The sequence below is a fragment of the Mesoplodon mirus genome (assembly GCF_964341445.2).
Source record: "Mesoplodon mirus genome assembly, chromosome: 15".
Taxonomy (NCBI): Eukaryota; Metazoa; Chordata; class Mammalia; order Artiodactyla; family Ziphiidae; genus Mesoplodon; species Mesoplodon mirus.
This window is the reverse complement of record NC_138991.1, coordinates 24,682,779-24,706,235: the sequence shown is the minus strand read 5'-3', so window position 1 is coordinate 24,706,235 and position 23,457 is coordinate 24,682,779. Positions and strand designations below refer to the sequence as shown.

General features: G+C 43.0%; 1 protein-coding gene and 1 pseudogene across 3 annotated transcripts in view; one reads left to right on the top strand and one right to left on the bottom strand.

Moving 5' to 3' along the window:
- Positions 1–342: 342 nt before the first annotated feature.
- On the bottom strand, positions 343–1,333 carry LOC309816818 (S-phase kinase-associated protein 1-like; annotated as a pseudogene). The gene is made up of 2 exons: positions 819–1,333; positions 343–593 (listed from the first exon to the last, which is right to left on the bottom strand). The product of its transcript is annotated as an S-phase kinase-associated protein 1-like (transcript).
- Positions 1,334–7,269: 5,936 nt separating this feature from the next.
- The window catches only part of ITCH (itchy E3 ubiquitin protein ligase), a 123,713-nt gene continuing 107,525 nt past the window's right edge, over positions 7,270–23,457 (top strand). For both annotated transcript variants that reach the window (XM_082644639.1, XM_082644640.1), the window contains exons 1-2: positions 7,270–7,373; positions 11,759–11,836. The gene's annotated coding sequence lies outside the window, so the exon portion shown is untranslated. The remainder of the gene's footprint in view (positions 7,374–11,758; positions 11,837–23,457) is intronic.

Sequence of the window (23,457 nt, the reverse complement as noted above, 5' to 3'; positions counted from 1 at the left end):
GGCATTTGCTTCAAAAGAAGCCATCGGCAGAGGTAATAGATGAAAGCTATTGTTAATGAGTTGCTATTTGAAGCTGGGTGAAGCTGGAAATTCATTATACTATTTTCTTTTCTTTTATATATCTTTGAAATTTTTCATAATGAAAAGTTTTTGTTGTTTTCTATTTCAGAAAAATTTTTGCAAGTTGCTTTATTTCCAATGCCAACTTTTAAAAGTCACTAAACTAAAGTTAACTGGACAATAAACTAGGCAGAAATTGCTTTACAAAAAGAGGGAAAGCCCAAAATGCCACTTTCTATAGAGAACTCACAGTTCAATTTTATTCAGAACAAAGAAAAAAGAACTTTTGATCATACTAGAAGAAACTGAGCCATAAGTTTGGAATCTGTACTGAAACTACACATGCAGTGAGGACAACATTCTGCTAATACAACTGATTTGCTGCTGCATTTGTGGACTGTTTTTCTAATATTAACAATTATAAACAAAGCAGTGCAACTAGTATTTGGAACAATCCTTAACAGTGTTACAGCATCAGACACAAAGTTTCACTTCTCCTCACACCACTGGTTCTCTTTGCGTACCTGGGCTTCCTCTCCTTCAGTAAAATCATTTTTTTTTTTTTTTTTTTTTTGCTGTACGCGGGCCTCTCACTGTTGTGGCCTCTCCCGTTGCGGAGCACAGGCTCCGGACGCACAGGCTCAGCGGCCATGGCTCACGGGCCCAGCCGCTCCGCGGCATATGGGATCCTCCCAGACCGGGGCACGAACCCGTATCCCCTGCATCGGCAGGCGGACTCTCAACCACTGCGCCACCAGGGAGGCCCCAGTAAAATCATTTTTGATATTGAATGTCTTTCGAATCTCCTCAGGAATTTTCCCCTTGATCATATTGGCAACAGTCTTGCAGGTAACATCAAGCAGGCCTTTGAGGTCTAAGTAATTTGCTGCCAGTATTAGCTCAAAAAATCTTTGGTCAACTTTCAGGAATTCTTGATCCCAAACAGGGGTATCATCTGTTCGATTTTCTTTGCTCTCATCATCCTCAGGAGGAGGAGGATCATCCTTGTGGTGGGTGCACCACTGAATGACCTTTTTTAATATTGCTGCATTAACATTTGGCAAGGGGACTGGATCATCATCTCCTTCATCATCCATTCCCAAATCTTCCAATATGGTCTTAATAGTCACAGATTGTTTCGCAATTTCAACATCAATTTCAAATATCTCTCCATCACAACTCTGCAACTTAATTGAAGGCATGGTGTTAGGATTCAAGGAGATGGCAGGCCAGAGGCTGATGAGAGCAGGGCAGCGTCTGCAAAAAGAAAAACACAAAAACGGAGAACAAGGCCAACACCTGTTTTGGTTTTTTTAAATTAATTTATTTATTTGTTTTTATTTTTGGCTGTGTTCGGTCTTCGTTGCTGTGCGTGGACTTCCTCTAGTTGCAGTGAGCAGGGGCTGCTCTACATTGCAGTGCACGGGCTTCTCATTGTCGTGGCTTCTCTTGTTGCAGAGCACAGGCTCTAGGCACGCGGGCTTCAGTAGTTGTGGCACGTGGGCCCAATAGTTGTGGCTCGCGGGCTCAATAGTTATGGCTCGTGGGTTCTAGAGCACAGGCTCAGTAGTTGTGGTGCATGGGCTTATTTGCTCTGTTGCATGTATGTGGGATTTTCTGGGACCGGGGCTCAAACCCGTGTCAGCTGCATTAGCAGGTGGATTCTTAACCACTGTGCCACCAGGGAGGCCCTGGGTTTTTTTTTGTTTTTTTTATGGCCACTTTTGGTACCACCTAAAATCATTTTGTGTGCATCATCAATGCACAACCCCTTGGAAGATACTGGCTTAAAGGATAAGAGTGAGGGCTCTAGAGTCAGCTGACCAAATTTGAATCCCACTCCACCAGTTACTAGTTGATCTCAGGCAAGTCCTCAAACCTCTTTGGCACACAGCTGCCTCATGTGAAAAATCAAGCACTAATTTTAATTGAACACTTACTATGGTCCTGTACTGTGTTAACGCTCTCTCATTTTATCCTCCTCACAACCCTAAGAGTTTAGTCCTGTTTCACAGTTGAGGAAGCAGCCTGAACACACGTGACTGAAGCATTTGACCTTTCAGGACCTGCCCCTCCTCCCTCCAAGTTTAGAAGGTCCTCCAGGACTGAAAACAAAGTCACATGTTCCTATATCTCTAATTGCAGCCTTTACCGCCTCTGAAGTTTACATGAGTCAAGGCTGAGTTCTAAGATTCCCCGGAGTTACTGGTCTGATGACACCTTTCCATCTTGCATAATGTGACCTGGATGCTTGTCTCTTGATTCCATTTTTGCTTGAGGAATTTGCAGGCATGACTTTTTTTTTTTTTAAAGACAGGTATATTTCAGTTTAGGATAGACATTTCCAGTGAGAACTGTGGGCAAGAAGTGATTCTGATCTGCAATCTGTAGCTATGGGCCAATGGGGCTTTCCTAGGAGAGGGACAACTTCATGTTTGAGAGCAAGAAAAGAGGTACTGAGGATAATGAACAGGACTAGGAGAAGCTCTGGCATGCTGTTTATTATCTCAGGGAGTTCTTCAGTCCTACAAATGCTCCTCTGAAACTAAGTCCTCCCAAAAACTGCAGGAGGAGGTGCTGAGCACTGTTTATGGCTATTTATTACTGGTCCTTGGAGGCATTTAATTTCACTACCCCAATGGAGAAAGTGTATAAAGCCCTGGAAGTAGGGTTACCAAATAAAATACATGATGCCCAATTTAATCTGAATTTTAGATAAACAGTTTAAAAAATGAGTGTAAGAATGTTACATGCAGCATTTGTCACATATTTATACTAAAAAATATTAATTTTTTATTGCAACTCAAATTTAACTGAGCATCCTACTTTTTTTTTTTTAAAGAACCATTTGGGTTTTTTTTGTTGTTGTTGTTGTTTTAAATTAATTAATTAATTAAATTTTGACTTTGTTGGGTCTTCGTTTCTGTGCGAGGGCTTTCTCTAGTTGCGGCGAGCGGGGGCCACTCTGCATCGCGGTGCGCGGGCCTCTCACTATCGTGGCCTCTCATGTTGCAGAGCACAGGCTCCAGACGCTCAGGCTCAGCAGTTGTGGGTCACGGGCCCAGTTGCTCTGCGGCATGTGGGATCCTCCCAGACCAGGGCTCGAACCTGTGTCCCCTGCACTGGCAGGCAGATTCTCCACCACTGCGCCACCAGGGAAGCCCCTTCCTACATTTTTATTTTCTAAATCTGGCAACCCTACCTGGGAGGGAGGGACTGAGGTGACTAGGGACAGAACTTGTGTACCTCATTTTGCAGATGACAAAACAGTCTTTTTAAAAAAAATTATTTATTTATTTATTTATTTTTTGCCTGCATTGGGTCTTCACTGCTGCAAGTGAGCTTTCTCTAGTTGCAGCAAGTGGGGGCTTCCTTGCAGTACGCGGGCTTCTCGTTGCGGTGGCTTCTCTTGTTGCAGAGCACGAGGTCTAGGTGCTCAGGCTTCAGTAGTTGGGCCATGTGGGCTCAGTAGTTGTGCCTCACGGGCACTAGAGCACGGGTTCAGTAGTTGTGGCACATGGGCTTAGCTGCTCCGTGGCATGTGGGAGCTTCCTGGACCAGGGCTCAAACCTGTGTCCCCTGCATTGGCAGTGGATTCTTAACCACTGTGCCACCTGGGAAGTCCCTTTTTTAAAAAAATATTTATTTATTTATTTATTTAGGCTGCACCGGGTCTTAGTTGCGGCATGCAGGATCTTTTAGTTGTGGCATGTGGACTCTTAGTTGCATGCCGCAACTGAGAGTCCGCATGTCTAGTTCCCCGACCAGGGATCAAACCCAGGCCCCCTGCATTGGGAGTGTGGAGTCTTACCCACTGGACAACCAGGGAAGTCCCAACAAAACAGTCTTAAAGAGGGAAAATGATGAGCCATGACCTCAGGTCTTCAGTGGTTTCTTTGGACCCAGATCTGAGGCTCCCAGAAGCCCCATGCAGTGTCTTCTCTCCATCAACACACAGTTCTGCCACTTTTCAAGTGTTTCCCTTCCTCTAGCATTGAATGCAGAATGACTCCAGGGAAGTGGGGGGACAGCAGCGTGACTAAGTGTTCTGCAGGGAAAGCCAGTAAGTGACAGGTGGCATGTGGGCTGCTGGGGTTTCTCTCCCCACTCCTTCCAGCTCTGCATCCCTGCTTCCTTCTCTCTCCAAAGGCCTGGGAAACTCCTTCCCTTGCTGGTGGGGGCCTCTCCCAGGCTTCCTGCCCCTGCTCTAGCAGGGCTGGGTCCTGTCCCAGGTTGACCTGGCTGTCCAAGGCAGAAGGAGGATGTAGGTGGCTCAAGGCTCTATTAGCCACCAGTCCTACATTCTGATCAGGCCAAGACTAGACTGGCTTTTGGATCAGGGAACTTGGGAGCCAGAACCATACAGCATGGGAGATGAGGAAATGCCCAGGCTGGGATTATCTGCCCTCACCAACCCAGCTTCTCCTTGGAGAACCACCAACTAACTACTTACCCTGGATGTCCTAGAATCTTCACAACATCCTAGGAGGCAGTATCTATTATTCCTATTTAGAGATTTGGCCACTGAGGTTCAGGGGGTTTCCCTAAAACCCCTGAAGTAAGATGTTGATAGTCAGAACTAGCTCCTTGATCTATGTGCCTCTGAAGAAGCCTGACATTAATTCTGCTAGGTTCTACCTCCCAGATCACAGCTAATCTACCCTGTTGGTATGAGCAAGAAGGTTAGGATATCATAGTCCACCCAGCATAGTGGTTCTCAAAATGTGATTCTTAGGCATCAACATCACCTGGGAATTGTTAGAAATGCGAATTCTTGGGCCTGATTCCAGAACTTCCTGACTTAAGAAATTCTGGGTGTGTTACTTGGCAATCTGGGTTTTAATAAGCCCTCCAGCTGATTCTGATGCACTCTAAAGTTAGAGAAGCTGGCATGTAGTAGGAAGAGACGCATTTTTGGAATAAAATGAGTATACATTTAAAACATATGTTTGTTTTATATATACTTTGCTTGACATATAATATACAGAAAAATACACATATCATAAGTATGCAGCTTGATGAATTTTCACAAAGTGAACATGCCTGTGTACCAGCACCCAGGTCAAGACACAGAACATTTTTACCAGCCCCAAGAACCCCCTTTTTTGTCTCCTTCCTGGTATTACCTTCCCTCAAAGGTAATCACTGTTCTGACTTCAAACACCATACATTAGTTTTGCCTAACATTAGATAGTATAAAAATTGTATATGAAGACAGAATCTGGAGCGGACTTCGGTTGGATCCCTGGTTCCTGGCTGAGTGATCTGGACCATTCACCTAATTTCCTTGAGACTCATTTCCCTCTCTGTATAATGGGCATAAAAATACCTCATACCTTAAAGGCACACTGTGTTCCCCAATCTTGCCTAGTGATAAGAATCACCTGGGGCACTAGTTAAAAAATCCACATTTCCCCATTCTTAATAGGACAAAAATTGGTTGGGGGTGCAGAGGTAATTTTTTTAAATTCTTTTTCTAAATTTATGCTTTTGTTTTTGTTATGTGGCGCTGCACAGCTTGCAGGATCTTAGTTCCCCAACCAGGGACTGTACCTGCACCCTCCACAGTGAAAGCGTGGAGCCTAACCACTGGACCGCCAGGGAATTCCCTCTGCCCCCCAATTTTTTTGTAAAAGCACAGATATATGGCACATAAATTGATAAACAGTATGTTTGTGATATTAAAATTTCATGATGGAATTTAGGAAAAAATGCCTAGGACTTCCCTGGCGATCCAGTGGTTAAACCTCCGTGCTTCCACTGCAGGGGGCACAGGCCTGGACCGGGAACTAAGATCCCGCATGCTGCGTGGGGCGGCCAAAAAGAAAAAAAGAGTGTAAAAATGTTCCTTACAGAGATGATAATTTCAAGAAAAGGTGAGAAACACTGCCTACCACAGTGATTCTCCAAGTGTGGCCTGTGGTTAAAAATGTAAAATCTGAGGCCTGACCTCAGAGTTACCAAATCGGAAATCCTGGGGGTGAGGCCCAGCAAACTGTGGTTTAAGTCCTCCACGTGATTCTGATGGGCACTAGAGTTTGAGAACCACTGCACTAGACAATGTGAATGGGGTGGGCTTATAGGAATCTGTATGTTTAACAAGCTCTCCTAAGGTACATTGCAGGAAACATTGACATGGAGGATTTCAAAGTATTTGAAAAGTGTAAGTGACTTTACAGATGGTAAAATACTATTTTCATTAAGAGGAACATGCTAAACAATAATAGCAAAGGTCACTAATTACTAAGCACTTAGTTGTGCCTCTGAGTCCACTTGCACAGCCTATTCTCACAACCCATGAAGGAAGTTAAGAGGTTGGACTCTGAAACCAGACTGCCTGGGTTGTTATCCAACTTGTGACTTGGTTTGTGCATCTGTAAAGTGAGGAAAATGAAGGTACTTCCTTCATAGATTTGTTGTGAGGATTAAAGAATCTTATTGATCAGGGGACTTCCCTGGTGGTCCAGTGGGTAAGACTCCGTGCTCCCAATGCATGGGGCCCGGGTTCCATTGCTGGTCGGGGAACTAGATCCCGCCTGCATGCCACAACTAAGAAGTCCACACAAAGTCCACATGCGGCAACTAAGACCCTGTATACTGCAACTAAGACCCCACGCAGCCTAAATAAATAAGTGTTAAAAACCAAAAAAGAATCTTATTGATCAGCTCTTAGAACACCTGCCATGTTGGCACCACTTACGTGTAAGCTGTTTTCATCAGCCCTAAGTGCACCCTGTTAAAAGGTGGAGTTGAATCCAATCAATGCAACTCCTAAGTGTACTTTCCTAAGGACTAAGCTACAGTTCAGTGGTTCTCAAAGTGTGATCTCCTACCAGTAGCACACCAGAGAGCTTGTCCGAAATGTAAATTATTAAAATTATTAGGTCCTATCCCAAATCTGATGAATTAGAAACCCTGGGGGTGGGGCCCAGTAGTCTTAAGTTTTAACAAGCCCTTCAGGTGATTCTGATGCACACTAGAGTTTTGGATCCGCAGCTACAGCTTTTAGAGGTTCTGGTGTGTGATTACGAGGGTTTTCAAAAAAGCCTAGAGGTCCTGGGAGCAATCCAAGCGTCCCTCCCACCTGACTGAGCTTAAACCCCGATTTAGCTGCGCTCATCAGCCTCTGCGAGCTCTTCCTGCCGGCAGCGGGCTAGTGCGCAAGGCCTTCTGGGGCTTGTAGGCCGGATCGCTCTCGAGCTGGAGGCGCCTGCGTGTTGGCCGCCAACTCGCTCTAGTAGCTGTGGTCCGGGCTCAGGACCGGCTGCCATCTTAGTCGAGGGACTGAAGAGTCGCCGCCGCCCCGACTCCCGGTAAAAACCCGCGGGCGCACTGGAGGCAGTTCTGGGGAGAGGGAGGGTCCTGGATAAGCGTGTCCGAGGAGAACGAGGGATGGAGGAGTGCGGCGCGTCAGCCGGGACCCCAGAGCCGCGGCTGCTTCCTCTTCCCTCATAGCCGGTGCCCGTGGGGGGCGCGGGGAGCTCGGGCTAGTGGCAGGGGCCCGGCGGGGGTCGGGGTGGGTCGGCTGGACGCACCCAGCGGCCACTCTTGGGCTCAGGCGTCCGGAGCCCCTAGCTTCGCGGGCGCCAACTTATGAGAGGACTGGGCCGCAGTGGGCGCCCGCAGGGTCTGGCCCCGAGCCCCTCAGCCCCGCCCGGGGGCCACTCTGCCGCGGCCCGGCCTACGCGCGGGGCCGGGCGGCAGCGGCCGGCGCGGGCGACGTGGCCCTGCGAGGGGCGGTGGCCGGGCCCACCTGCCACCCGCTGCCCTTCCCGAGACTTTTTGGAGCCCCCACTCGCGCGAGGGGCCCAGTACAGGGGCTGTCTCTCTTCTCTTTTCCACTCCCCTCCTCCCTCCATTGTCCCCCGGCATGGTGGTCCCGGCCCCGGCGTCCTCCTCCGCGCCCGCCGTCGGCGCGGAGTTTTGCAGACGTGGAGCTGTCAGTGTCCTTCCTCCTGAGAGTGCCCTTTTCTTTAGTGCAGAGAAGAAAAAAGTAGCCGTGATGAGGACATGACTTAGGGGTGACTAAGTGGGGAATTCAAGTTTTCATACTTAGCTCCGGGCCGCGACTCAAAGAGAGATAAACACACGGTTTTTTTTACCCCAGGTAGACGTTGGGCCCCAAGTTAGCAATGTAACCAGGTGAATTTTCAAACTACCCGAAATCCACGGTTCCCATTAACAACTCAGCTTGTTGTCTTCGTTATATTCATATCTTAATCTTGTTAGATTTTCTGCCATTATTCTACAGCTTCATTATACTTTCTTGGGAATGAGGGGTGGGGAAAGAAGAGTGGGATTTTTCTTTGAAAATTAACGAGGCACTTGAGCCAGACACCTATCATTGTACTTAGTTGGGGTCTCGCATGTATTCCTGACATAATTAGGTCTTAAGGAAGTACTAAAGGCAGTGTATTTCCACCCTCAAAATGGGCTAAGGATTTGTTTCTCAGCCGAAGTAAAGTTCTCATGGCAGCTCTGGTGAGAGGCTTCACTGTGTATTCATAGGTTTACTCAAGTTACGATTACTTCATTTTTAAGATTTAGAAATGAAGGTGGAAATTCACCTGCTTTTTTTTGAACAGTGAATGTAAATTTTTTGGGGTGTGAGTCCAAAAGGAATTCCTTCATCTTCAGCATATGAGTCAAGTCAGCAAGGATATGATATGAAATAAACAAGTGCAGAATACTTCTTCAGTGTATTCTAGAATAAATCATTTCTACATTAGTTAAAGAACTATCTTTACACCTATTGGAAGAGACAAACCACTAGCCCCCAGATTTGACCATTAGAATAATTAGGGGAGCTTTTGAAAAGTAGAAATTTCAGGGCCTCATTCCCTGAGATTGATTTAATACCTTTGGGTTAAAACTTGCCTCAGGCAATTCTGATAGTCTTGGGAACTATTGAGACAAACAATACTTTGGATAAACCAAAAAGCTTTGAGATAGTAGAGGAGGTAACCAGTTGTGTCCTGGTTGACCTGAGAAGGAAGAAGGATCTGCTCCTGGACCTAAGTTGGGTGTTAGGTGATGAGTAGGATGGGGATTGTGATGGGGAAAGGGAGGAGGGCAGACAGAGGAAACACCTTAATACTGTGCGTAAATAGAGAGGATTGTGGAAGAAAAAGAGAGCGGGGAGTGGGATGCGGAAGGAGGGCACTGTGGATGTGAGGCCAGAAAGGTAAAAGGCTACTATATGAAAAGTTCTAAGTGTAATGCAAAAAAACTTGTTTTATGTTGTTAGCAATAGATACACATTTTTGAACAGGGAAGTGATATGAGTGGATGTTTGCTTTAGAAAGATTGCTCTGGTGACAAGAGTGAAAAAGGATGGAAGAGTGGCTGTTGCAGAGGTCTAGGTGAGAAGTGAAAGGCTTGACCTTGTAGAGGGGCTGTGGGGATGATCAAGGGATTGGATTTAGTTCTTTACTAGTGCAGTATTGTTGCCCTGTTTTTGTATGAGGATTTCTTTAGGGCCAGTCTGGGTAAAAGGTTCCTTTTCTGTCAAAAGAACCCATTAACAAATCAGAATAATATTGATAGGTTATGTATGTTAATGGTATCAGAAAGTATTGTTCATTAGCATCCTTGATCAGGTGCAATTTGTAGAATTTGGAGATTAGACTGAAATTTATGACTATCAGTACTATTGATAAGCTTGTTGGAAGTGTTTTTCTCCCACCCTTAGAAACTTGGTTGTGGAATTTTAGAGCTGGAAGAGATTGTAGAGATTATCTACAGTCTGCAGTGGCAGATATATTTTGTTTTATGGGCCAACTTTCATTTGAAGTAGCTACCAGAGCCCTGTGTTGAGAAGGATTTTGATCATATGCATTCTCTGGGAAAGTGAGTTATGATTGATTAGTGATTCCTCCTGTGGACACTAGTTATCTAATGGGTAGTATATGTGCCAGGTATATGCTATTCTTAGACTAGTCCAACCTGTTAGTTTTCTGTTTGTTTAAAAAAAAACTGGGACTTCCTGGTGGCACAATGGTTAAGAATCCGCCTGCCAGTGCAGGGGACACGGCTCCAAGCCCTGGTCCGGGAAGATCCCACATGCCGCGGAGCGACTAAGTCCGTGTGCCACAACTACTGAGCCTGCACTCTAGAGCCCACAAGCCACAACTACTGAAGCCCACACACCTAGAGCTCATGCTCTGCAACAAGAGAAGCCACCATAAAGAGAAGGCCGCACACCGCAACGAAGAGTAGCCCCCCGCTCGCTGCAACTAGAGAAAGCCCGCACGCAGCAACGAAGACCCAGTGCAGCCAAAAATAAATAAATTTAAAAAAGGAAAAAAAAAATTAGTTAAGAATCAGAGCTAGAAGTAGAACCAAGTTTTGTAACTCTTAGCCTCTTCTCCAGTGTATCAGGATGAATGTGTGCTACTAAAGAGCTTTTGGTATTAGACCAAAAGAAAAAAAGTATTTCTAGCCTGAGCCTCTTCAGTGTTTAGCTAAGAGTTTAACAAGGAACTTTGGCCTAGAAGTGAGTTTTGTTGTGTTCATTCTGGCTTAAGAAATTTGTGTTGGGACTCCCCTGGTGGTGCAGTGGTTAAGAATCCGCCTGCCAATGGACACGGGTTCGAGTCCTGGTCCGGGAAGATCCCACATGCTGCGGAGCAACTAAGCCCGTGTACCACAACTACTGAGCCTGCGCTCTAGAGCCCGTGAGCCACAACTACTGAGCCCGCATGCCACAACTACTGAAGCCCGTGCGCCTAGAGCCCATGCTCCGCAACAAGAGAAGCTACCTTAATGAGAAGCCTGCGCACTGCAATGAAGAGTAGCCCCTACTCACCGCAACTAGAGAAAGGCCGTGCACAGCAACAAAGACCCAACACAGCCAAAAATAAATAAATAAATTTATTTAAAAAAAAAAAAAAAGAAATTTGTGTTAGTACTCATAGGAAATAGTGTTCCCCCCTCCCCACCGGCTTCCTTTCTTGTTCCTCACCCTTCTCTCTGTTTTGGGTTTTGGGAATTGGTTTCCTTTATATGAATTAAGGCAAAAGTGTATAAAGTTTTTTTTTCCCCCCTCCTGTATTTATAGCACCTAGCCAAATTTTGCGCTCATAATATGCACTCAGTAAAGGCATGTTGATGTTTGTGGCTGTAAATGATATTGGCTTTGAGTCAATATAAATTAGCAAGGGGGCGGGTTGCAGAATTGAATTGCAGCATTCTCTGGTTGAGAGGTCAGCCCTCAGCTAAAAATGTTGGATTGGAAACTAGCCTCACAACTAGAAGTAGTTAACCAGAAGCTGTTCCTTGCCTCTGTCCTCTTTCAGTCTAGCAGTGTACTGTCCTTGGAGAACTACTGCCAACTCAGCTCTTTACTTCTTTTCAGAACTGGCTATACACTGATCCTTGGGGTACTTTTTCTTTTCTTATCCCTAGGAGCTTCCAAGTTGCAGGGATAGTCCTTACTGTGACCCCAATAGGTAGAGTATGTGTTTATGTGGCCATCCTCGTTTTGCCATGTAGCTGTACGCAGGTGGGGGTCACCCCTTACAGAGTGTGAGTCATTTTCTCCCCGACTCACCTTCTTACCCTGCCTGCTCCATCAAAAATTCTCTCTCCCATGAAACTTTTTAAAGGACATTGTGCTGTCAGATTCCTAAGGTCATTGCTGATCTGATGTGTTTAACCATAGGAATAATGTGTTAATGGACCCTCCTTCCTCTCTCAGGTAACATGCATTTAACAGTGGCCTTCTGGAGACAGCGCCTTAACCCAAAGAAGTGACTTCAAACAGTGAAAACTTCAGGTATGGTGGCATGCCTGTGAGAGAGATTGGGGGGCAAGAATGGTGCTGAGGGTGAGCCCTGGTCATGTTAACAGCTGTGAGGAGGTATGGGGAGACACCAGTGTTCGTGCTGGCTAAATCAGTTGGTTGAAGAAATAGACAGTTTCTACTTGGACCTGAAACCCAAAGCTGCCTATAGAAGGATTAGCCATATTGTACAATGTGAGCCACATTGTACTCTTAATTTGAGTCCTGACTTTTCTGTTTTTCTAGCTTCCCTAGACATACATAAACTTTTCCCACTTGTGCTATTTTATAAACATTTATCTCTGTATACTTGTCCAGACATGTGCATGTATATGGTTAAAAAGTGTAGGAATTAAAAAGAAGACAATATGGTTCAGCGGAAAAAGAATAGAGGACTTGGAAAGAAAAGGTCTGGGTTTTGATTTGATTTTGCCACTGACAAACTGATAGTTAGCAAATTACTTAATATTGACAGGACTCAGTTTATATATTTGTAAAATAGATGTGTGGATTCCTACCTGCCTCCCTGGCATTGTTGTGAGGATCAAATATTGGGCTGGCCCAAAAGTTCTTTCGTCTGTTTTTCTGTAAGATGTTACGGAAAAATCCAAACGAACTTTTTGGCCAACCCAATAAAATAATACATATTAAATCTTTAGAAAAAAAATGAATTCACAGCTTAAGGCATTATGTAGATCTACAAGGTGGGAGGAGTTGGCAATAATATTTAAAAGGAAAGCAGGACAGGACAGATGCACTTTAAAAGATCAGGAGAGAAAAAAAATAAAAGATCAGGAGAGAGAAAAGGAAGGCTACTGGTTAAGAATAAAAGTAGAGCATAGGAAAAGTCAAGCAGTAAGAGAATAGGGTGTGAATGAAGGAGAGCACGTGAACTGATTGGTGAGAAAGCTGAATAGGAAGAGAGGATCCCTTTCACTTGCCTAACCCTAACCTTGCAACTGTTGTCATTACCACCTTTCTTCATACGTGTCTCATCCATACTGGGCTTCTTGTCTCCACTGTAAACGTCATAATAATAAAATGTTTATTATTCATTCAACTGTGTGACCCTTTGTGTTTAGCATATATTTTTGTTAACAAATTGCCTTATAAATGCCAAGAGACCAAGGCTGTGACTTGATTATTACGGTATCCCAGGTCACTGCTATAATCAAATATGTGCTTAATCTGTTTTTTTTTAATAATTATGGAGAGAAAAGAAGGAGATAGAGTGCTTTGTGAGAGATACTAGGGAAGGGAAGTGGTAAGAGGAAAAGTTAATAAATAAGAGATAGTAAGAAAAATTCTCAGGGGATAGTGAAAGGAAAGACATGAAAATGAAAAAATAATGTAGAACAAGGGAAAAAGATGGTGTTATCTGCAGTTAATGGAACAAGGCAAATTTCCTATCTTTAATGGTGATGTAATACCTCACAAAAAGTTATGTACTGGGAAAGATCATTCTCCATACCAAATATCTTTAAAATATTTCTAAAAGTATCCACTTCATCCTGAGCTCACAGAGTAGTTCTTTGTGGAAAGAAAACTGGGCCAGTATTCAGGAGACATGGGTTCTGGCCTTGGTCTTGCTTGTTACTTAAGTTCTGTGATCTTGAGCAATTCGCTTAAATCTCTCTGGACTGCATTACTTGTCTATTGAAAGTATGAACACAATACTCTCTCCTAGCTCGTTGATTGTTCTCTGTGCTTCATATGCCGGCTCACTAATTTTTCAGGGCTTTGTTGATATCATAATATAGGACTGGTCTCAGGAATATCTTATAATAGGACTTCATAAAACCAGTGCTTTATAAATGAGAAACCATTTAAGTTCTACTTTATTTATTTATTATTATTTTTTTTTTGGCTGCGCTTCATGGCTTGCAAGATCTTAGTTCCCCAACCAGGGATTGAACCATGCCTCCTGCAGTGGAAGTGTGGAGTTCTAACCACTGGACTGCCAGGGAATTCCCTTAAGTTCTACTTTAAACATTGGTAGAGAGACTTACAGGTAATCTAAGTATAGGAATGTTAAGTTTATAATACTCAGTAAGCATTTATTGAGCCCCTGTTATGCTAGGTCCCAAGGGGTGCTCTGCCTCAAGGATTTTTTGGTTTTTTTGTCAGGAAAACAAACTTGTTCACCGGTAATTATTGTAAACAGCAAGATGATAAATGCTATAATAAGGATTTTGTTGCACTGCAATTTAAGATACTTGGATATCTTGGTTCCTTTAATACAATTGAATATATGCTAACTGCTGCTTTGTGCTAGGCATTGCAGGGACTCATGGAAAAAGCAGTCCCTGCCCTCAAGAAACTTGCAGTTTTTTTCATGTCTGCAAACTGTTTACCTTAATATATATAACCTTCTACTCCAGGAGAGAGAAGAAGTATTGTACTGAATCATCACTTTGTATTTTTTTTTTTTTTTTTTTTTTTTTTTGTGGTACACGGGGCTCTCACTGTTGTGGCCTCTCCTGTTGCGGAGCACAGGCTCCAGATGTGCAGGCTCAGCGGCCATGGCTCACGGGCCCAGCTGCTCAGCGGCATGTGGGATCTTCCCAGACTGGGACGCGAACCCATGTCCCCTGCATTGGCAGGCGGACTCCCAACCACTGCACCACCAGGGAAGCCCCTAAAATATAGTCTTTGATTCTTCGTTCCAGAGAGTCAGTTCAGTTGGTCACAGGAAAGTATGGTAGGGAATCATGCTGTAGGGGTTAACAGTGTGTACTGGAGTTAGATTGTCTGATTTTGAATTCTGGCTCTACCGTGTCCTGGCAGCATGACCTTGGTCAAGTTGCTTAACTTCTTTCTTTGTTTACTTTATTTTATTTATTAAGTTTTTGGTGCGTTGGGTCTTTGCTTCTGTGCATGGGCTTTCTCTATAGTTGCGGCAAGTGGGGGCTACTCTTCATTGCGGTGTGCGGGCTTCTCATTGCGGTGTCTTCTCTTGTTGTGGAGCACGGGCTCTAGGCCCGCGGGCTCAGTAGTTGTGGCTCGCGGGCTCTAGAGTGCAGGCTCAGTAGTTGTGCACGGGCCTAGTTGCTCTGCGGCATGTGGGATCTTCCCGGACCAGGGCTTGAACCTGTGTCCTCCACATTGATAAGCAGATTCTGAACCACTTTGCCACCAGGGAAGCCCTGCTTAACTTCTTTGTGCCTTTGTTTCCTCATCTGTAAATTGAGAATAATAGTAGCATGTATTCATAGGGTTGTTGTGTGGACTAAATGAGATCATGTATTTTTGCTTGAACAATAGTTGGCTCAAAATAAGCAGGAAATGTTAATTGCCAGTATTACTGTTGCTGTCATTATCACATTATCATCATCACCAACCTTGTCCTTCTTAAAATTATCTTCTCAATTTATTAATTCATTCAGTAAATTTATCTAGGGTGAGCACTGTAAAGTCAAATGCCTACAAGGGCTAGATGAACATTTTAAACAGTAATGATAGATCAGATTGGGACTTAAGTGATTTAGGGAATTCATGTCACTCCAGTGAGGCAGCTGTTATGCAGCTTTGGCCCACTTTATTTTTTTTTAATTGAGGTGAAATTCATCATTTTAAAATATATAATTCAGTGTTGGCTCACTATTGATCTGGCAGTGGGCTGAGGGGGGGTGGCGTGTAGACAGAGTGTGGCCTGAACATCGTAACTTTTTTCTGAACAGAAGCTAGAATTCCAGATTTTGAGAGAAATTTTTATTTTTAAACGTTGGCAACTTAATGAATTCATAAAAAACTCTGTGAGCCAAGCAAATCACCACTGTGGGCAGGATTTGTCTTGTGGGTTGCCACTCTGCAGCCTCTGATCTGAGGCTCAATTTTTTGCAGCATAACGCACGTTCCCTGCCCTCTGGGAAGAAAGTCCTTACCCACATAGAGATTTTTAAAGTTCGAGCAGTACCTTAGAGAAGTCTAGGGCTGAATGAGGAGTATATAGAATATTTAAGGCAAAGAGGAGGAGAGAAGTTATTTAAAACTGGGATTCAGAATGGGCAAAATGGCAGGAATGGACTTGAGATGGTGGAAGTACAGTGAATTTAGATTAATCTGAAGAGGGTTTGTGTGGTCTGCGTAAGAAGAGAAAGTTTGGAAAAATTTAAGAGACCAGTGTAGGGGCAGAAAACATTTCTCTTCTTCCCTTCTAGGTTCTTTGGCTGGTCTAGTCATTTATATAAGACAGATTAACAGAAGAAAAACGAATTTCCTAAATATGGTATGGGAGCCCCATAAAAGTATGAGACCCAAAGGGCAGCCACCTAATAGAGGCTTATATGAACATCCTGAGCTAAGGCAAGGGGTAGGGGTCTGGGGATACAAAAGGAAGAGGAGAGGAGATGTTTGGAAAATAAGGTTGCCTTGATATGCAGGTAAGTTTCTTAGGTAAAAAGATATCTCTGGCAGTAGTTCTCTTCTTGGTACAGGCCTCCTTTCCAGTGTAAATTTAGGCAGTTGAGGGGGAGGTAAAGAGCTTTTACTGAATCTGCTGAGTTTTGATTGTTTTTAGCTCAAAATAATCCTTATGCCAAAGTAGCATATTTTGGGGTGAAAAATTCTGCTCCCCTTCACCAGCCTTCTTATTTTGGGATAACCTTATTTTGGGATAACCTTAAGTCCTGTTGACTGACAGGATGAAATGGTATTTTATGAAGATTTATTTGGTAATATTGAGGTCTACAGTATTTAACTAGGGTTGGTAGGGTCTGGAGGTAGGGAGACCAGGCTAGGGAGGTGGTAGTGAGAATGGAAAGTGACAGAAGCTTGTATTTGGGTCACCCTGTGACAGTAGGACCCTGCAGTAAGGAGGGCAGATTTTGAAAGCTTTTCCCATATTCATTCTTCTGTAAAAAACTGGGATATGTGAGGATAATACTAAAGAGGCTATCCCTCTTTTTTTTTTTCTTTTTTTTTTGGCTGCGTTGGGTCTTCGTTGCTGCGCGCAGGCTTTCTCTAGTTGCGGCGAGCGGGGACCACTCTTTGTTGCAGTGCACGGGCTTCTCATTGCGGTGGCTTCTCTCGTGGAGCACAGACTCTAGGCGTGTGGCCTACAGTAGTTGTGGCTCGCGGGCTCTAGAGCACAGGCTCAGTAGTTGTGGCGCATGGGCTTAGTTGCTCCGCGGCATGTGGGATCTTCCTGGACCAGGGCTCGTCTCCTGCATTGGCAGGTGGATTCTTAATCACTGCGCCACCAGGGAAGTCCTGTCCCTCTTTTTTCATGTTGTGGATCTTCATTACTCAGCCCCAGCACCCTCTTTAATGATGGATCACGTACATAGTCTTATGATTTCCCAGCTTCATAAGAATAGAAAAGGAAGAATCAAAGTAGTTCAACTTCTTATTACATTTCTAGTTTCACATTTTTGGTCAGCTCAGTTGACCTCTGAGGAGTTTCTGTAGACTTCAGTTTAAACATGGAATTTTTGTATTTAACAAGGTTTGGAAACACTAACAAAAGATTTTTTCATGGAAAAGATGTAGAATTTTGTTGCAGAAACTTGACACAGTAATTAATTTATGATTTAGAATGTTTTAAAAAACAGATAAATGTAGAAAGGTGGAATGTGTTTATTTTGTATAACCAGAGAAAGTGATTTTTAGGATTTAATTTTCACCAGGCCTTTTGTTCTGTTTATACTTTCTCATGAAAATTTTCTTGACATACACAGGAAAGTTAGTCCCTTATTCTTGACTAAAATGCAAAATGTAGTTATTGTAAGTAGTCTTTTTAGAAAGTAATTTGAATAGTGTGTTAGATACAGCCTGAGCATTCAGAATATTTGAAATAGTAACATTTCCCTCATTGATGAATAAGAATATTGAACTGGGCCTATGAAAAGTAGACAGAGTTGCCGCCATCATAGATATGCAGCAACAGCATCAAATTGAGCTACATTTAAGTCTCATTTAATGGAAAAGGGATTTGTTTTTTGTTCCTTGAACTTTTGAAGCATGGTCTAACCTAGGTTTTGGAGTTCATTTGTTCTGAAAATTAAAAGGGATTTTTAGGTGGCTCATTTAATTATAGGTCTGCTGTGGAAGGAAAAGAACGTGGAAGAGGGATTAGCTGCATTTGCTTCTGTGGAAAGCTAGTAGTCAAACGGAAATCCTAGATTATCTTTTTTTTCCCTTGAATTTCTGGAAGGAAAGAATTACTATAGGTCTTAATTAAAAACTGTATTATGTATGTATTGAAATGTGCAGAACCTAGGTACCGCTGCTTTTCCTTGTCCAGAATATTGCTGGCATTGATCTGCAGTCATCTATTCTCCCTTTGTCTTTGTCCTTTATTTCATCTTGTTGGGGTTTTGGGAGAGTATGGAGATGTAGCACATATGTTCAGTCTGCCCTGTTTGATTTTACTATGTAAATTGATGTTTTCATTTCTAAGGGGCAAAGAAAATGATGAACTTATCTGTCCTGATTATTTTTTGTTTGCTATTGTGGTAAAATATACATAACAAAATTTACAGTTTTAACCATTCTTAAGCGTTCAGTTCAGTGACATTGAATCTGTTCACATTGCTGTACACCTATTACTATGCATCTCCAGAATTTCATCATTCCAAACTGAAACTCTGTACCTATTATTAAGCAATAACGCCATTCCCCTCCTCTAGTCCCTGGTAACCGCTATGCTAATTTTTGTCTCTGTAGAATTTGACTATTCTAGGTACCTCATGTAAGTAGAATCATATGTTTGTCCTTTGTGGCTGGCTTATTTAACTTACCACAGTGTCTTCAAAGTTCATGTTGTAGCATGTTCCAGAATTTCATTCCTTTTAAAAAGCTGAATAATATTCCGTTTTATGTGTATATCACATTTTGTTTATCAGTTCATCTATTGATGGACATTTGGGTTATCTTTTGGCTATTGTGAATAATGATGCTGTGAATGTGGCTGTATAAATATCTGTTTGAGTCTCTCCTTTCGGTTCTTTTAGGTATATTCCCAGACGTGGAATCAGTGATCAAGTAGGAATTCTAGGTTTTTTTGGTTGTTGTTTTTAAATTTTTTTTTTTATTGAAGTATAATTGTTTTACAATGTTGTTAATTTCTGCTGTACAGCAGAGTGACTCATTATGCACATATATACATTCTTTTTTCTTTTTTTTTTTTTTGCGGTACGCGGGCCTCTCACTGTTGTGGCCTCTTCCGCTGCAGAGCACAGACTCCGGACGTGCAGGCTCAGTGGCCATGGCTCACCGGCCCAGCCACTCCGCGGCATGTGGGATCCTCCCGGACCGGGGCACGAATCCGCGTCCGCTGCATCGGCAGGTGGACTCTCAACCACTGCGCCACCAGGGAAGCCCTATAAATTCTTTTTTATATTGTTTTCCATTATGGTTTATCCCAGGACATTGAATGTAGTTTGCTGTGCCATACAGTAGGACCTTTTTGTTACTAATTCCATGTTAATTTTTTTAGGATCCACCATAGTGTTTTCTGCAGCAGCTATACCATTTTACATTCCCACCAGCAGTTCACAAGAGTTCCAGTTTTCTACACCCATGCCAACATTTCATTTGTTTTCTTCAGAGAATAGCCATCCTGATGGGAGAAGTGGTATCTCATTGTGGTTTTTATTCGCATTTCTCCAGTGCTTAGTGATATTGAGTGTCTTTTCATGTGCTATAAATGTATATCTTTTTTGGAGAAATGTCTGTTCAATTACTTTGCCCATTTTTTAATTGGGTTGTTTGGTTTTTTGGTGTCTTAATTATCTTGTAGGCTGCAGCCTACCTCTTCTGGGTCTTGTGCTAGTCTTCCTTTTATCCTGTTGTTGACAAAGCAGCTAGAACCATTCTCTACTATATAGTCCGTCAGTAAATGAATGTTTGATAAAATGTTAAAAGTAGGGCCTCCCTGGTGGCGCAGTGGTTGAGAGTCCGCCTGCCGATGCAGGGGATACGGGTTTGTGCCCCGGTCTGGGAGGATCCCATATGCCGCGGAGCGGCTGGGCCCGTGAGCCATGGCCGCTGAGCCTGTGCGTCCGGAGCCTGTGCTCCGCAAGGGGAGAGGCCACAACAGTGAGAGGCCCGCGTACAGCAAAAAAAAAAAAAAAAAAAAAAAAAAAGTTAAAAGTAGTGCTTTCTGGAAAGCTGAAGGTTGGTTGGGGCACGACCTTCATTACATTTTTCTCTAGTTTTGGAATTCTCTATTCTCTTTTAACCATTTACTTGGTGGGGTAAACATTTATAAAGGATAGGGAAAGAAGTCTCTGTGTCATCCAAGTTTTATTTTATTTCTATTTATTTATTTAAAAATTTATTTATTTATGGCTGCGTTGCGTCTTCGTTGCTGCAGGCGGGCTTTTTCTCTGGTTGTGGCGAGCAGGGGCTGCTCTTCGTTGCGGTGCGTGGGCTTCTCATTGCAGTGGGTTCTCATTGCGGAGCACGGGCTCTAGGCACGCGGGCTCTAGAGTGCAGGCTCAGTAGTTGTGGAGCACGGGCTTAGTTGCTCCGGGCCATGTGGGATCTTCCTGGACCAGGGCTCGAACCCGTGTCCCCTGCATTGGCAGGTTGATTCTCAACCACTGCACCACCAGGGAAAACCCCCAATTTTTATTTTGGAGAAGGAAAATATGGGATCTTACTAAAAGAAATTTGGCTCTTAGAGGACTTGCTCTTCCTGTTTGCCTAAGGAAATATGAATCGGCCTGAGGTATCCAGACAAGGGTTTAATTTTTTGTAATTCTGAAGGGAAAAAAGTCTGTTTTAATTATTTCAGTGATTACTTGATTTTGTGTGATGATTTGGAATTTCTTATTTTGAGACTGCTCTTTGGTAGGGTTCTTTTTGTTTTTGTTCAAGAGGGGTTTGGGAGTGGTCCTAAACTCAATATATATTTTAATAATTTTGAAAAGGACCAAACTGAATAAGTTCAAGTACAGCAATGACATAAGTATTTTTTTTTCAGTTGTTTCCCTGTTTTTCTCTTTTTTCTTTCTTTTTTTTTTTTTTTTTGGCTGATTTATGGAACTGCGGTTTTAAATCATGAAATTAACATTGAGCAAGGCTAGAGATCTCAGTTTTTGGCTGTGTCTTTTGTTCTGACCTTGGACAATCCATTTTGATTGGGTTGTTTATCTTATTATCAAGCTGTAAGAGTTCTTTGTGAATTCTGGATGTAACTCCTTTATCAGATATGCATTACATTTTACAAATGTATTCTCCCAGCCTTTGGCTTGTCTTTTCATTTTCTTAATAGTGTCTTTTGAAGAGTAGAAGTTCCTAATTTTAATGAGGCTTAATTTCTCAGCTTTTTCTTTTATGGATGGTACTTTTGGTGTCACAGCTAAGAAATCTTTGCTTAATTGAGCAATCCATTTAACTTTCCTGGATTTCCGTATGTTTATCTGTGAGAACAAATATGTGTGTGGTATTTTGCCTACTTTGAAATGATATATATATATATTTTAAATAAATTTATTTATTTATTTATTTTGGCTGTGTTGGGTCTTCGTTGCTGTGCGCAGGCTTTCTCTAGTTGTGGCGAGCAGGGGCTACTCTTCGTTGCGGTGCGCAGGCTTCTCATTGCGGTGGCTTCTCTTGTTGCGGAGCATGGGCTCTAGACGCGCGGGCTTCTGTGGTTGCAGCATGTGGGCTCAGTAGTTGTGGCTTGCAGGCTCTAGGGTGCAGGCTCAGTAGTTGTGGCACACAGGCTTAGTTGCTCCGTGGCACGTGGGATCTTCCTGGACCAGGGCTCTAACCCGTGTCCCCTGCATTGGCAGGCAGATTCTTAACCACTGCGCCACCAGGGAAACCCTGAAATGATATTTTTAATCAGTTCCTTTGGGCCTCAAAGTAGAGGAGGTAGTCTTGGAATAGAATACTAAGGTGAAAATCTGCTGACCCAAATTGGAGTGTAGAATTGGCTCTGCTTTCATAATCCTATTTGTTTCCTAATGGATAAGTGGTAATTTGTTTCTCTTCCCTCTCCCCAGTATTTAGGGCTCTTGGAAGTAAATGATTCTCTCTCTAATTTTTTTTCTGGGTTTTTAATACAATGTTTATAACAATGCTTTTTTAGTTCTTTTAATATAAATGCACGAATTTGTTTATAAAGTATACATAGACATTAATCATTAACTCATTAGTATTGACGTCTAGTTTACTTGATAGTTCTTAAATAATGTGTACAAATGATCTGAGAAAGGTTTGCCGGAAGGAAGGGGATAGTGGCTTTCCAGGGTCTTATTTTGAGGAGAATTCATGGGTTTTAAGAGATAGAAACAAGAGTTTCTTGGAAGCCAGGAAATTCAACTTTATATTTAATTAGGTTGTATAATTTCACACAAGCATTGGTTGCAAAAGAGAGCAAAAGTTATAGTAGTACAACAGCAGTTATATTTATTGTGGCATGTCACATCCTTTAAACTCTAGCAGTAAGTAGTCAAAGCCAGGACACAGCTTGTAATAGTAGTTAATAGTATAATGTGTGTCAGAAAGCTGTTTGGGAGAACTGGGAGAAAATTGCCTTCTGCAATACTGGGTACAAAGTTCAGACCTGCAAATGAATGCTGAAGTTTCCGATTCTGTTGCCAGTTTTCTTAAACACTTATACTATTGAACCTTGAAAGTTGTACCTTCCTTTATTTCTCTTTGAATAAGATAATTGTCTTTTTATGTATGTGCTTTAGAATCCACGCTGGATTCGCATTTGGCTGGAAAATGGGAAAGAACTGTCAGTGATCTGAGATCATTACGTGATGTTCAGAGCCAAGGTGTCACTGTTGTGGGGGATACGGGGTGGTCCACATCCTACTTCCCTATTAAGGTAACTTTCTGCAGTAAATAGGAAAGGAGCTTTTCCCCATCATGAGTGGGTTGGAGTTCATTTTCTCTCCTTTTCTTGAGAAATTAAGTTATGGAAATGAGTATTTACTTTCTGCCCTAACGCAAAGAACTCTTATCCCCTCTGGCAATACTTTGTCAACACTGTACACCAAGGTTAGCTCCTTTGTTATCATTAGTGGAGAATGGGATCTAAACATTGCTCCTTAGTCTTTGCTGCTGTGGCCCCAGTGAACAGGAATTAGTTTTCAACCCAGCTGGGTAGTGTGGCTACTGGTTGCATACACAGGAACCATTAGCAACTCCCATGTTTCCACTTCCAACTGGATTGAGGCTGGGGTCCATTCTTAATAAATATGTGTTTATTTATTTGGCTCCTCCGGGTCTTAGTTGTGGTACTCGGGATCCTCGTTGCTGCGTGCGGGATCTTCTTTGCAACAGTGGGATCTAGTTCCCTGACCAGGAATCGAACCCTGGCCCCCTCCATTGGGAGCACAGTCTTAACTACTGGACCACCAGGGAAGTCCCTGGAGTCCATTCTTCATAGTAGTGGCTGGTGAATGAAGACAGATTTTTCAAAACGAGTCCTTTGATACATAACTCTTTTGAATAGGGGTTTGGGAACTTGGCTGGGTGGCCCTACCCATGGGAGACCACTCAGTATTTACAGTTGCCATGTATGCTTCTGTATTTTAGTAAGGCTGAGAGTTTGACTTCATTTGGTTTTAGTTCTCTGAATACCACTGTGTACTTCAGCTCTTTGAACTCTGTACTTTCTGCTTCAACAAGCAAGTTTTCTCCTTACTGGT